We start from the raw sequence: 14,476 nt of genomic DNA, 5'->3' as shown, positions 1-14,476 counted from the left end.
TCTCATTCCTTAACAGCCCAATTACTTCACCCAAAAGCTAGATTAAGATTAGTTCAGAGCAGTCAATGTTGTAATGGAGATGGATGGAGCTTAAGAAGGTTCTTTGGTCATTTTTTTCTTGGAAAGGGATTTGTTGCAGCTTGAAGCTGAAAGAGTGCTGAAGCAGAGAAGTGGCTTCAGGCAACACAGTTGTTCCTTTTAGCAGAATTCAGGCAGTTAGATTTCAGGAAAATCCCAGGGAGTGGTATCTACATGTCTTGGAAAAGGTGAAGGATGAGAGAAGCCTGAAAATCATTGATAATTCAATATAGTCATGATTTGGAGGTGCCGATGTTGGACTGGGATGTACAAAGTTAAAAATCACACAACACCAGGTTATAATTCAACAGGTTTATTTGGAAGCACTAGCTTTGGAGCGCTGCTCCTTCATCAGGTGGTTGTGGAGGATAAGATCATTAGACACAGAACTTATGGCAAATGTTTACTGTGTGATGCAACTGAAATTATATATTGAAAAAGATCTGGATTGTTTGTTAAGTCTCCCATCTTTTAGAATGACCATGTTGGTTTCAGTTATTTCATTTGTAAGTCCCGGCAACAGATGGATGGACATCACACAACAATGACCAGCTAGGAGTATTCCCTCCCAGTTGGAGAACACTTCAGCGGTCCAGAACATTTGACCTCGGACCTTCGGGTGACCATCCTCCACGGCAAACTTCAGGACAGGCAACAACGCAAAGTGGCCGAGCACAGGCTAATAGCCAAATTCGGTACCCATGGAGATGGCCTCAACCTGCAACTTGGATTCATGTCACACTACAGGTGACCCCATTACACTTCATACACACACACAAACTCCTACAGACTTGTACACTCACGCAGACCCTCTCTTATAAATAAGCTCTCTCATATGCTCACACATATATACCCCCCACATTCACACCCACACACACCCTCTCACAGACTTATATCCCTTAACATTGAACTCACACACATACACACACTCTCACAGACACTCTCACCTGCCCACCACACACACACACACACACACACACACACATATAAGTTTCTGGGGTAAATTTGAAATTGCAGAATTACATTTTATTTTGTTCAAAAACTGCATGGATCTATGTAAGATTCTGTAAATCCCTCTGTTAGAAAAAGAATCAGTCTGAACATTGGGGCACCTCACACCTTCAATGATTATCTGAACTGACATGACATCTATTGTTAAAGTTTACTTGAGAATGTAACTTATTAAAAAGTTTTGAGATTTACATATGAAAGAAGTGAAATCAACATGGCCATTCTAAAATATGAGAGGCGTAACAAACAATCCAAGCTTTTTTCACTATATAATTTCAGTTGCATCACACTAACCTTTTGCTATAAATTCTGTGTCTTACGATCTTATCCTCCACAACCACCTGATAAAGGAGCTGCACTCTGAAAGCTAGTTTGACTATAAACCTGTTTGACTATAATCTGTTATTGTGTGATTTTTAATTCAATATAGCTGAGAGTTGGGTGAAAGAAGCCCATAACTAGCATTTGTATTGACGCAGCTGAAAACGATAGGAGCTTAGAGAAATTTGGCATCAACTCTCTGTCAAATTTGCTGTTGTTAAAAGCTGAAATTGTGTCAGTAATTAAAGGCTTAGAGCCTCAGATGCCCCGGGAAACTCAGTCTCATGAGGAGATTGAACTACAAGGCATGAACAGTCATTGAAGCAATTTTAGTCAGAGAGACTTCGAGGAACTGCCACAATTGGTAAAGAATTAAAATCCCTTCCAAAGTCAGAGTTTTAGTGAGATTTGGTGACCCGTAGTGTCACTCACATCTGAGTGGGATAAACTCACCAACATTAAGAGCATTGGACATACATCTGGATAAGAATGGAACTGTGTAGGTTAGAGAGGCATCAGATGATTTTCATAGGTCGGTGCAACATCAAGGCCTGAAGGGCCTGTACTGAGCTGTAACGTTCTATGAGAAAGTGACGACAGCAGATGCTGGAGATCAGAGCTGATGCTGGAAAAGCGCAGCAGGTCAGGCAGCATCCAAGGAGCAGGAGAATCGACGTTTCGGGCATGAGCCCTTCTTCAGGCATTCCTGAAGAAGGGCTCATGCCCGAAACGTCGATTCTCCTGCTCCTTGGATGCTGCCTGACCTGCTGCGCTTTTCCAGCAACACATTTTCAGCTGTAACGTTCTATGTTCTATTTAAAGTGCAGTTATAGCATGTTTGGGCACAGTTTGACATTTAACTCGTTGATTTCATATTAATATTAAAGTCAAAGTTGTCTGCATAGAGAATGTGGTTTAGAATCATGACCTGATCTATTCAGAATACCTAATTAGTCATATTGTTTTTATTTGTTTTATTCAAGTTTGTAGAATAAAGAATATTTTTGGCATTTCAGTTAAAGCCTAGAATCCTGCTGCTTATTTTCTAACTTTGGTTCTTCCAAGTACAGTAAGCTTTGTTTTAACTGGCACTTTATCAACCAGCAATCTTGATAAGCCGGCAAAAATGATACACCTCAAATAGTGCAACCTATTGTGATGTCCCCAGTGTTTATGCTGTGAATAGAGTATAACAGTGATGCATATATACCCACTGCATTACATTTCTACCACTTAATTTGTATTATTACATTGAATTAGGAGGTATGTTTATGTTTTTACATAAACTTTTTGAGGCGTGTTAATATCTCAAAGCTTTGCTTGGTCAGGGTTTACTGTGGTTATGCATACGTCTTGATTATCCAGAATATTTGATCAACTGGCACACGCCAATCCCACAGATGATGGTTCATAAAACATTTGCTGTATTGTATTTAAAATATTATGGTCTATCAAGCCAGATCATAACATAAAGCCAGGATCCAGCTTGTTCAGTTTATAAATATAATAGCCTACAGGCTTTCACTGGTTGATCCCGATTTCATAGCTATTCTGGAACTGTTTGACTAAAGGACTGGATAATCCTAATACGCAGATCTTCAGTATTATAACTAAAATGTTGTCGGGGCAATAGTCTTTGCATTGTCTTGTGTAATTAGCCATTTAATGTCACACAGAGTGAACTGCATTGGATGAATATTTACGTGGTAAGACTGGGTAAACACAAGGAATTATCCACTAAGTACTTCAATACTTGCAAACGCTCTACCCTTTCTCTGACACTCACATCCCAAATTCGCTGAGGATGTGGATGTTATTGTTCTTCTGTGAGGTGCCTAGTTGACCACTAATGTTCTTAAGTGTCAGGTAGCAGAAATGCTGGGTGTGAAATCACTTAGTTCTGTCTGTCACCCACTATCAGACTTTATCAGCAAGTGTGTGGAGGACGGCATACCGAGAATGTCAGTCTGGGTGTTCCCCAACAGAAAACCCTGGATGAATCAGGACTTACAGAACCTACTAAAGATCAGGCATGAGGCCTTCAGATCAGGAGACCCACTCAAATATAAGGAATCCAAGTATGACCTTCGCAAAGCCATTAAGGCAGCCAAGGATCAATACCGATCCAAACTAGAGACCCAGACAGACATCCAGCGACTATGGCAAGGACTGAATGACTTCACAGATTCTTAAAAAGAGACAGTGCAACATAGCAGATTATGACACATCCGTCCCAGATCGTCTCAATGCCTACTATGCTCATTTTGAACAGAATTTTGGCGGAGAGGTAACACCTATTCCAACAAGTCCTGATGAACCTATCCCAACAGTCACTGCATTAGAGGTCAGATCCATTTTCCTTCATGTGAATCCAAGGAAAGCAATGGGACCACTCAGAGCATGCGCAGATCAACTGGCAGAGGTCTTCTTGGACATCTTCAATCGCTCCCTGCTTCAGGCCACTGTCCCTGCCTGTTTCAAGAGGGCCAACAGCATCCCTGTGCCGAAGAAGGCTCATGCAGCATGTCTCAATGATAACCGCCCTTGGTCCTAATTTCAATGGTCATGAAGTGCTTTGAAAGGCTGGTCATGGCATTAATCAACTCCAGCCTCCCCACTACTCTTGACCCACTCCAATTTACTTATCGGACCAACAGATCCACATCAGATGCCATATCACTTGCCCTTATTGCCTCCCTATAACATCTTGACACCAAGAACAGCTGTGTAAGAATCCTACTCATTGACTATAGTTCAACCTTCAATGCTATCATCCCCTCAAGACTGATTACTAAACTTAGCAATCCCGGACTGTGCCCCACTCTGCAACTGGATCCTCAGTTTCCTGACCCACAGGCCACAATTAGTGAAAATTGGGGAAAATATTCCATCGTCACTAACACTCAACACTGGAGCCTCCCAGGGGTGCATACTCAGCCCCCTATTGTACTCACTGTATACCCATGACTGCATCACCAAATACCAGACTAATGCCACTTACAAGTTCGCTGATGACACCACCATAGTCGGTCAAATCTCAGATGACAATGAAACAGACTACAGGAGGTGGAAGACCTGGAAAAATGGTTCACTGTGAACATTCTAGCTCCCAATGTCAGCAAAACCAAAGAACACATTATTGGCTTTCAGCGGGATGTTACTCATGCCCCCCTACACTTTAACAGCACAGAAGTGGAGAGTGTCAAACTCCTGAGAGTGGCCAACAAGCTTTCTTGGACTCTTCATGTGAATGTGCTGGTTACAAAGGCCCAACAACATCTCCTCTTCCTCAGGCAGCTGAGGAAATTTGGCATGATGGTGAATAACCTTGCCAACTTTTATAGGTGCGCCATTGAGAACATTTTGTCTGGATGTATCACTACCTGCTATGTGTTGCTGGAAAAGCGCAGCAGGTCAGGCAGCATCCAAGGAACAGGAGATTCAACGTTTCGGGCATAAGCCCTTCATCAGGAGGGCTTATGCCCGAAACATCGAATCTCCTGTTCCTTGGATGCTGCCTGACCTGCTGCGCTTTTCCAGCAACACATTTTCAGCTCTGATACTCCAGCATCTGCAGACCTGACTACCTGGTATGGCAACTGTACCATTCAAGATCGGAGGTGGTTACAAAGAGTGATGAACTCGGCCCAGAAAATTACAAGGGTCAACCTCCCATCTCTAGAATCCATCTACCCGGCCCGCTGTCAAGGAAAGGTCACCAGCATTCTCAAAGATCCACCCCACTCTGGCGATGTTTTTCTACAACCTCTACCATCAGGGAGAAGGTACAGAAGCTTGAACACACGCACCAGCTGGTTTCGCAACAGTTTCTACCCTACTGTTGTTAGAATACTGAATGGACTCACAAACACTTAACATTTGCCTGTATCTATGTTTTTGTTTTTGCCACTGTTTACCTATTATTTACTTATCTATGCTATTTATCTATGTGATCTGCCTGTATTGCTTGCAAGACAAAGGTTTTCACTGTGCGCCTCTGTACACATGTCAATAAATTCAATTCAATTCAATTAATTTAAATATTTAGCATTCAAACAAAGCTATGTCAGGATGGCACTATGGCTCAGTGGTAAGCACTGCTGCCTCACAGCGCCAGGGAGCCAGGTTTGGTTCCAGCCTCAGGTGACTGTGTGGAGTTTGCACATTCTCGCTGCCTCTGCGTGGGTTTCCTCTGGGTGTTCTGGTTTCCTCCCACATTCCAAAGATGTGCTGGTTAGGTGAATTGGCCATGCTCAATTGCCCATAGTGTTCAGGGATGTTTAAGTTAGGTGTATTAGTCAAGGGTAAATATAGGATAGTAGGGTAGGAAAATGGGTTTGGTTGGGTTACTCTTCAGAGAGTCAATGTAGACTTGTTGGGCCAAAAGGCCTGTTTCTGCACTGTTGGGATTCTCTGATGCAATAATTTAATAGGTCCTTCTAAGATATAGTTGATAATGCTTATGTTATCCCCTTAATAGAATACACATTGCACAACACTTGGACTCTTGATTTGATTGTAAACATGAATGAGGGCATTCTGCTGATGGACCACAGCACCATCAATTTTGGACTGTGATATATGTATTTAGTCTCACCTGCTTAGTATTCGTGTCATTCTGCATGATGGAGATTGTTCTCAGCATGCAAAAGGTAGTGTTTCTATCAATGTTGTGATGGGTAGTTACATCTACAATCGCTATGTTATATGGGTGAGGTCATGCAGTTTATTGTCATGTATTTGTCCCTTACCACTTGAAATTGTATCCTTCAGGTCCTGACCACCTTGATCAATGTTGGATTCTACTTAGCCACTCTTGATGTTGAACATAAAGTCACACAGTCAGAATATATTATGTACTCATGGTACCATCAGTTCTTCCTTTCAAGTAAACTGAGTGATCATTTGGTGGGATTAGAGTGTGGTGCAAATGATGATGATCTGTATGGCTGTCCCTTCTCAACTTTGCTGAACATTAGACTAAAGAGAGTTCCTTGAGCTGAGTCAATGTTGTCTTAGGAACCACCTTTATATCAATCTGCCACCCAAGTCCCTGTACAATAATATGTAGCTAGGAATGTTGCTGGAGTCTATATTGTTGAGAGCTGTGGTTCTGAATGTGTCTGTTGAACTGTCACTTAAGTGAGTTGAGCAGCTTGATTATCAGTTCCTAAATATTAGCAAGGTGCTATTTATAGAGTTGAGTTGACTTAATTCTTTTCTGATGCAATGCCTGGTTGTCAATGGGTCCCTTTTTCAGCTTTGCAGCTATTGTTTACAGCTCCATGGGTTTCTAGGTCAACAAGGTATTAAAATTATGCACCTATTTCTGGAACAGTGTCACATGTAGATTAGATCAGAGGAGTTTCTGGTTCATTCTATGAAATATGTTGGTGAACCATTTCTGTTTTTCAGTTATCCAAAGGCTTTTCATAGTTACTTTTTGGCTGCTATTCAGAAGTTAACAAATTAATCAAGTTCAGTTTCACCATTCATATCACTGTGTAATGATAAATTTTCCATTCAATCCATTTTGCCCATTCTCACATAAAAACAGAAAAGGCTGGTGAAACTCAATAAGTCCAGCAGCATCTGTGGGAAGAAAGCAGAGTTAATGTTTCATGTCTGGTAACACTTCTTCAGATGCTGTCAGACCTGCTGGGTTTCACCAGCCATTTCTGTTTTTGTTTCAGATCTCCAGCATCCATTTTAATGCCTGGTCTGGCTCATCCTGCAATTACCCAATTAGTCTTGCTCTTTCCACATAGACCTGTAAATTGTTTTTGTTTGCCCTGTACACTACTAAAACTATCCATTAGGCTACCATATTCTAATGTTATATTTTTTATTTTAGGCATTTTATACAACTAAATGTAATATTGTTTAAAATATACAACCTCTTACCACAATACCTGAATGAAGATTGATCCAGATTTCAATAAACCGCACCACAAACCGCACAAAAATGTCTTTATGATTGAGAAGTTTGCCAGAATTCCATTTCACTTATTCAGTGAATGGTTTGGATAGCTACTGGCATTTTGTGGAGTCGGCTGAAAAATGTGTTGCTGGAAAAGCACAGTAGGTCAGGCAGCATCCAAGGAGCAAGAGAATCGACGGTTCAGGCATAAGCCCTTCTTCAGGAATGGCTTCCTGAAGAAGGGCATATGCCCGAAACGTCGATTCTCCTGCTCCTTGAATGCTGCCTGACCTGCTGCTCTTTTCCAGCAACACATTTTTCAGCTCTGATCTCCAGCATCTGCAGTCCTCACTTTCTCCATTTTGTGGAGTCACAAGAGAAAGTTAAATGAGGTGTGCAAGGAGTCAAAGAAGCTTTTGAAAGCAATTGGAGGAATTTAGAAAGCCACAAACAGGGGGTCATGATTTGGAGATGCTGGTGTTGGACTGGGGTGTACAAAGTTAAAAATCACACAACACCAGGTTATAGTCCAATAGATTTAATTGGAAGCACTAGTTTTCAGAGCACTGCTCCTTCATCAGGTGGTTGTGGAGGACACAATTGTAAAACACAGAATTTTTAACAAAAGTTTACAGTGTGATGTAACTGAAATTATACATTAAAAAATACCTTGATTATTTGTTGAGTCTTTCATATGTTCCAAAACCATGATAGTTTCACTTCTTTCATGTGTAAATCACAAAATTGTTCTTTTAAAGTTGTACTCTCAGGTTAACTGTAACAATTGGTGTTAGCCACACCATATGTTGAAGGTGTTAGCCCCTGTGTTCTCTGTCTGTGCCATAATGTTTAGACTGATTCTAATCTAAAACGTGAGATAACAGAGTATTACATGAATTCATGCAGTTTTTTGAGCAAAGTACAAGGTAACTAAGGGTAAGTGGTGCTGCTTCCTGGAAATTGCATGACATACTTCTCATTTTGTTGTGGCTCACTGGTTGAAAACCATTGGTGTAATAACATCCCTTAACAGGTTGATCAGAGACTATTTACCCTGACAAATCCTGATTAGATTAAATTAGATTCCCTACAGTGTGGAAACAGGCCCTTCAGCCCAACAAGTCTACACCAACCCTCTGAAGAGCAACCCACCCAGACCCATTCCCGTACATTTACCCCTGACTAATGCAGCTAACATGGCCAATTCACCTAACCTGCACTGTGGGCTGTGGGAAGAAACCGGAACACCCAGAAGAAACCCACGCAGACACAGGGAGAACGTGCAAACTCCACACAGACAGTTTCCTGAGGCGGGAATTGAACCCAGGTTCCTGGCGCTGTGAGGCAGCAGTGCTAACCACTGAGCCACCATACCGCCCTGCTATAATGTTCTGTGATTGGAATAATTATCCTCCAACAATCATAACTTCTTCCTTGATAGTAAATATGACTCCAGTGGGGAAGTTTCTTTTGACTCCAGTTTTGAAAGGGCTTCTAGATGCTGTATTCATTAAACTTTGCCTTGATATCAAGGGCAAAATCCATCGCCTCCCCTCTAGACTTCAGCTCTTTTGACAATGTTTGGACCAAGGCTGTAACGAGGTCAGGAGCTGAGTGGCCTCAAACCTCAAAATGGGGATCAGTGAGTAGGTTATTCCTTTGCAAGTGCTGCTTGGCAGAACCATTAATGACCCCTTCCACCACTTGGCTGATGATCAAAGATAAGCTGACAGAGCAGTAATTGGTTGAGTTGGGTTTGTTCCTTCATTTTGAATACAGGATACACCTGGGCAATTCTCCATGTTGTCGGTTAGATGTCAGTGTTGCAGCTGTACTTTAACAACTTGGTTAGGGACACAGCAAGTTCTGGAGCACATATCTTCAGTATTATTGTGCAATATTGTCAGGGCTCATAGCCTTCCCAATATCCAATGCCTTCAGCTGTTTCTTGATACCAATGGAGTGAATCAAACTTTTTGAAAACTGGCATTTATGATGTTGGGATCTCAGCAGGAGGCCAAGATGGATCGACTCAGCACTTCTAGCTAAAGGTGGATTCAAATACTTCAGCTCTGTCTTTACTACTGATGGGCTGGACTACCCCCAATCCCCTATAACCAGTGGGCAAAAATCTTGTGGAGCCCCTTTTATTCAAGTAACTTGAAGAAAATGCTGACAGGGCCGAAGAGGGGAGATGAACTCAGGGCATGGTTAGGAACGTTTGACTGAGAAATCATAGCAAATGCAGAGACGTGGCTCAGGGATGGACAGAACTAGCAGCTTAATGTTCCAGGATAAAAAGTCTATAGAAATGGGGGGCAAGAAAGGAGGGAGAGAGGTGTTCTTGATAAGGAATAGCATTACAACTGTACTTAGGAAGGATATTCCTGGGAATACATTCAGGGAAGTTATTTGGGTGGAACCGAGAAATAGAAAAGGGATGATCGCCGTATTGGGAATATATTATAGACCACCCAAAAATCAGCAGGAAATTGAGAAACAAACTTGTAAGGAGATCTCAGTTATCTGTAAGAATAGTAGGGTGGTTATGATAGGGGTTTTTAACTTTCCAAACATAGACTGGTACTGCCAAAGTGTAAAGGGTTTAGATTGAGAGGAATTTAAGTATGTACAAGTCAATTTTCTGATTCAGTATGTGGATGTATCTAAAAGAGAAGGTGCAAAACTTGATCTACTCTTGGGAAATAAGGCAGGGCAGGTTACTGAGGTGTCAGTGGGGGAGCACTTTGGGGCCGATGACCGTAATTCTATTAGTTTTAAAATAGTGATGGAAAAGGATAGACCAGATTGAAAAGTTGAAGTTCTAAATTGGAGAAAAAACAATTTTGACAGTATTAGTCAAGCACTTTCAAAAGTTGATTGGGAGCAGATATTCACAGGTAAAGGGATGGCTGGAAAATTGGAAGCCTTCAAAAATGAGAGAACGAGAGTCCAGAGACAGTATATTCCTGTCAGGGTGAAAGGGAAGGCTGGTAGTTATAGGGAATGCTGGATGACTAGACAAGTTGAGGGTTTGGTTAAGAAAAAGAAGAAAGCACATGTCAGGGACAGGATAGATCGAGTGTACTTAGAAGAGTATAAAGGCAATAGGAGTATACTTAAGAAGGAAATCAGGAAGGCAAAAAGGGGACATGAGCTAGCTTTGGCAAATCGGGTTAAGGAGAATCCAAAGCGTTTTTACAAATACATTAAGGATAAAAGGGTACCTAGAGAGAGATTGTGACCCCTCAAAGATCAGCAAGGCAGCCTTTGTCTGGAGCCGCAGGAGATGGGGGAGATACTAAACAAGTATTTTGCATCAGTGTTTACTGTGGAGAAGGACATGGAAGATATAGAAAGTGGGAAAATAGATGGTGACATCTTGAAAAATGTCCATACTACAGAGGAGGAGAAGCTGGACATCTTGAAACACACAAAAGTGGATAAATCCCCAGGACCTGATCAGGTGTACCCTAGAACCCTCTGGGAAGCTATGGAAGTGATTGCTGGGCCCCTTGCTGAGATATTTGTATCATCGATAGTCACATGTGAGGTACTAGAAAACTGGAGGTTGGTTAATGTGGTGCCGCTATTTAAGAAAGGTGGTAAGGAAAAGCCAGGGAATTATGGACCAGTTGAGCCTGACATCGGTGGTGGGCAAGTTGTTGGAGGGAATCCTGAGGAACAAGATTTACATGCGTTTGGAAAGGCAAGGACTGATTAGGGATAATCATGTCTTATGAACTTGATCGAGTTTTTTGAAGAAGGAACAAAGATTAGGGCAGAGTGGTGGGCGTGATCTCTATGGACTTCAGTAAGGCGTTCGACAAAGTTCCTCATGGTAGACTGGTTAGCAAAGTTAGATCTCATGGAATACAGGGAGAACTAGCCATTTGGATACATAACTGGCATGAAGATCAAAGACAGAGGGTGGAGAGCTGCTTTTCAGACTGGAGGCCTATGACCAGTGGTATGCCACAGGGATCCATGCTGGATTCACTGCGTTTCGTCATTTACATAATTGATTTGGATGTGAACATAAGTTAGTAAGTTTGCAGATAACACCAAATTGGAGGTGACGTGGACAGCCAAGAAGATTACCTCAGAATTTAATGGGATATTGTGGGCTGAAGAGTGGCAGATGGAGTTTAATTTAGATAAATGTGAGGTGCTACATTTTGGAAAAGCAAGTCAGAGCAGGATTTATACACTTAATGGTAAGGTCCTGGGGAGTGTTGCTGAACAGAGAGACCTGGGAGTGCAGGTTCATTGTTCCTTGAAAGTGGAGTCGCAGGTAGACAGGATGGTGAAGGAGGCATTTCGTATACTTTCCTTTATTGGACAAAGCACTGACTATAGGAGTTGGGAGGTCATGTTGCAGCTGTACAGGACATTGGTTAAGCCACTTTTGGAATATTGCGTGCAATTCTGGTCTCCTTTCAGGAAAGATGTTGCAAAACTTGAAAAAGTTCAACAAAGATTTACAAGGATCTTGCCAGGATTGGAGGGTTTGAGCGACAGGGAGAGGCTAAATAGGTTGCAGCTGTTTTCCCTAAAGTGTCAGAGGCTGAAGGGTGACCTGAAAAAGGTTTATAACATCATGAGGGATATGGACAGGCTAAATAGACAAGGTCTTTTCTCTGGGATGGGGGAGTCCCGAACTAGAGGGCATATGTTTAGGGTGAAAGGTGTTACGACATGGCGGTGAACCTTACTGCTAATTAAACTAAACACACAGAAAAGCTTAGCTCCCCTCGTAATCTGTTAAAGTATAAGTGACAGAGAACTACCTAAATTCTACTATTTAAAGAAAAAGTAACAACTTTATTCTTTAACTCTAAAATGAACATTAAACAACTATTTACAACTCTAATCCTCCTTTCTCTTAAAGGTTTGTTATCTACCTCCGACTCTATAACAATATACTGATCCAATAAAGCCCCTATTAAATTTACAGCAACTCAATTTTCAAAACCAGATAGTGGCTCTTGTGTCTGGTGTCGATCTTCCTCTGTTTGTAGATCTCCCTAGATTGTATTTGGTCTTCTGCTGCACAGCTCTTTCTTATGAAAAAGGTATCTTTGATAGAGAGGGTTTTTGGTCAGTCTATCTGACAATGGCAGGCAGTGCTGTTTCTGGCTAACTGTCCAAAATGCCTGCTTTTTATACGTGAAACATCGGATCATCTCATTGGTTTGATGTTGTCAAAACAGCAAAATTCAAATTTGATTGGGTTTAGCATTTTGGGGAAAATTTAAACCGATTGGTTAAATTCAAACTGCTGTAAAAACAACTGGTATCTATGTTACAGCCAAAATATTACATCTTTCAATTTTCCAGCACACAGTGTGACATGACAGGTGCTTGCCAGCTTTCTCTCTCTCTTAAACGTACAGTTCATGCCTTCAACTTCATAACAGAGGGGAAACATTTAAAAGGAACCTAAGGAGCAACTTTTTCACGCAGATAGTGGTGTATGTATGGAATGAGCTGCCAGAGGAAGTGGTGGAGGCTGGTACAATTACAACATTTAAAAGGCATTTGGATGGTATATGAATGGGAAGGGTTTAGAGTGATATGGGCAAGTGATTTAAAATGGGATGAGATGAGGTTAGGATATCTGATTGACATGGACTAGTTGGACCGAAGGCCGTATTTCCGTGCTGTACTTCTCTATGACTCTATGACTCTAATTTGAGATACATTGGTAATATCTGACCTCAAAATAGCAAATAAAGGATAATTTTGTTTTAGTGCTTTTCTCTCTCTGCCTCTGCATCTTTTTAAACATTATAAATTTATCATAATTCCTCAGAGAAACAATGTGATTGGCTGATAGTAGTGAAAAATGTTAAATTACAATCACACACATTGAACAAGTGAAAAATGGGTAGGTTGCAGAATTCTAGGCTTTTTAAAAAATTCTTAGATCAAGTATGGAGAGTAAGGAGAACTCCCAGCTCCATGAAAATAGACATACAAATATCAATTTTTGGTGTGGTGGGGAATGCTGGTAGACTGCACTGCAAATTTGCTCTGGCAAACTACTTCACCTGAAGAGGATGCCAGGTACCAAAGTGGGCTGGGCAGAAAGTCTGCCTGGAGACTCCAGATTGCATTCAAAGTTTAAAAGTAAAGATCAAAATATAAAACACCTCTTCAGCTTTCAACCACACCTTCACATTCCCCCACCCTGCCATCTATACAACCTCAAGGCCTGTTTCCACCCCCAATACTGTGAAATGGATTGTACCCCACTGTGATAATGGATCAATGTGACTAATTTATTAGCACTAATCTATTAATAGAATTCTTAGGCTTATGCCAATCAATTGAGTAAGATAGAAAGCAATCATTCATATTTTTAACTCTCTACACATTCTTCCAATGATTAAGCTGCCCTGTGTTTTAAATGTCTTAATAGTTCTGACAGATTTCTTTGACAGCTTGACAGTTCCATTGAATTATGCACTTCTTATAATTAAGCATGACTACATAGAACAATCCCAAAGGACAGCTGGTCTCTTCCAAAGAATTGCCTCCACTTTGGATGGCACCTTTCCTTCCCAAAGTTTTTAAAGGATCAGATCCAACAGGGTAACTTATTCTACAAAGTATAACCTGGTTGTCCATCAGAATTCACAAGAGTTTGACCTGGTATAATCTGTACACTTCAGGTTTCCGATTCCTACCTTACAAAAATCATGCGGGAGTGAAGGCAGCTGCTGAAGTAAATAGTCAGCTGCCTGCATAAACTGTGGACACGTGAATCCAGAGTTGATGCTATTCCGAACCCTGTGAAAATGGTAGCTGTCATATCTGGGGATTAGACTTAAAACTTGCAGCCAATTCTGCCATTTTAGCCACATCAAAGAAGCTCACTGAATGCTGAAAATCTGGGCTCCAGCTAACAAATTCCCAATTTTTCGTACAAAGGTACCAATTGCTAATTATAGTACCAGAAACTAAACAAGCAAATTGCAAAAATAATTTTGCAAAGTTGCCTGTTCAAGCTGTTGCTGACACTCAATTGAAGTTATATTCAATTATTTGAATTTATCACCAACTTGAAAATACCATCCAGAGCTCACGAAAAATTAAACAATTACAAATAAACAGTTTATCATATTTGGTATGTTAACTAGA

General features: G+C 41.1%; 1 protein-coding gene across 1 annotated transcript in view; it reads left to right on the top strand.

Moving 5' to 3' along the window:
- eci2 (enoyl-CoA delta isomerase 2) overlaps positions 1-14,476 on the top strand; it is a 175,381-nt gene that overhangs the window by 143,329 nt on the left and 17,576 nt on the right. The window lies entirely within an intron of this gene.

The sequence above is a fragment of the Hemiscyllium ocellatum genome, chromosome 34 (genome assembly GCF_020745735.1).
Source record: "Hemiscyllium ocellatum isolate sHemOce1 chromosome 34, sHemOce1.pat.X.cur, whole genome shotgun sequence".
In the NCBI taxonomy this organism is placed as follows: Eukaryota; Metazoa; Chordata; class Chondrichthyes; order Orectolobiformes; family Hemiscylliidae; genus Hemiscyllium; species Hemiscyllium ocellatum.
The sequence above is the reverse complement of the archived record's forward strand: the minus strand, read 5'-3'. Positions and strand labels throughout refer to the sequence as shown.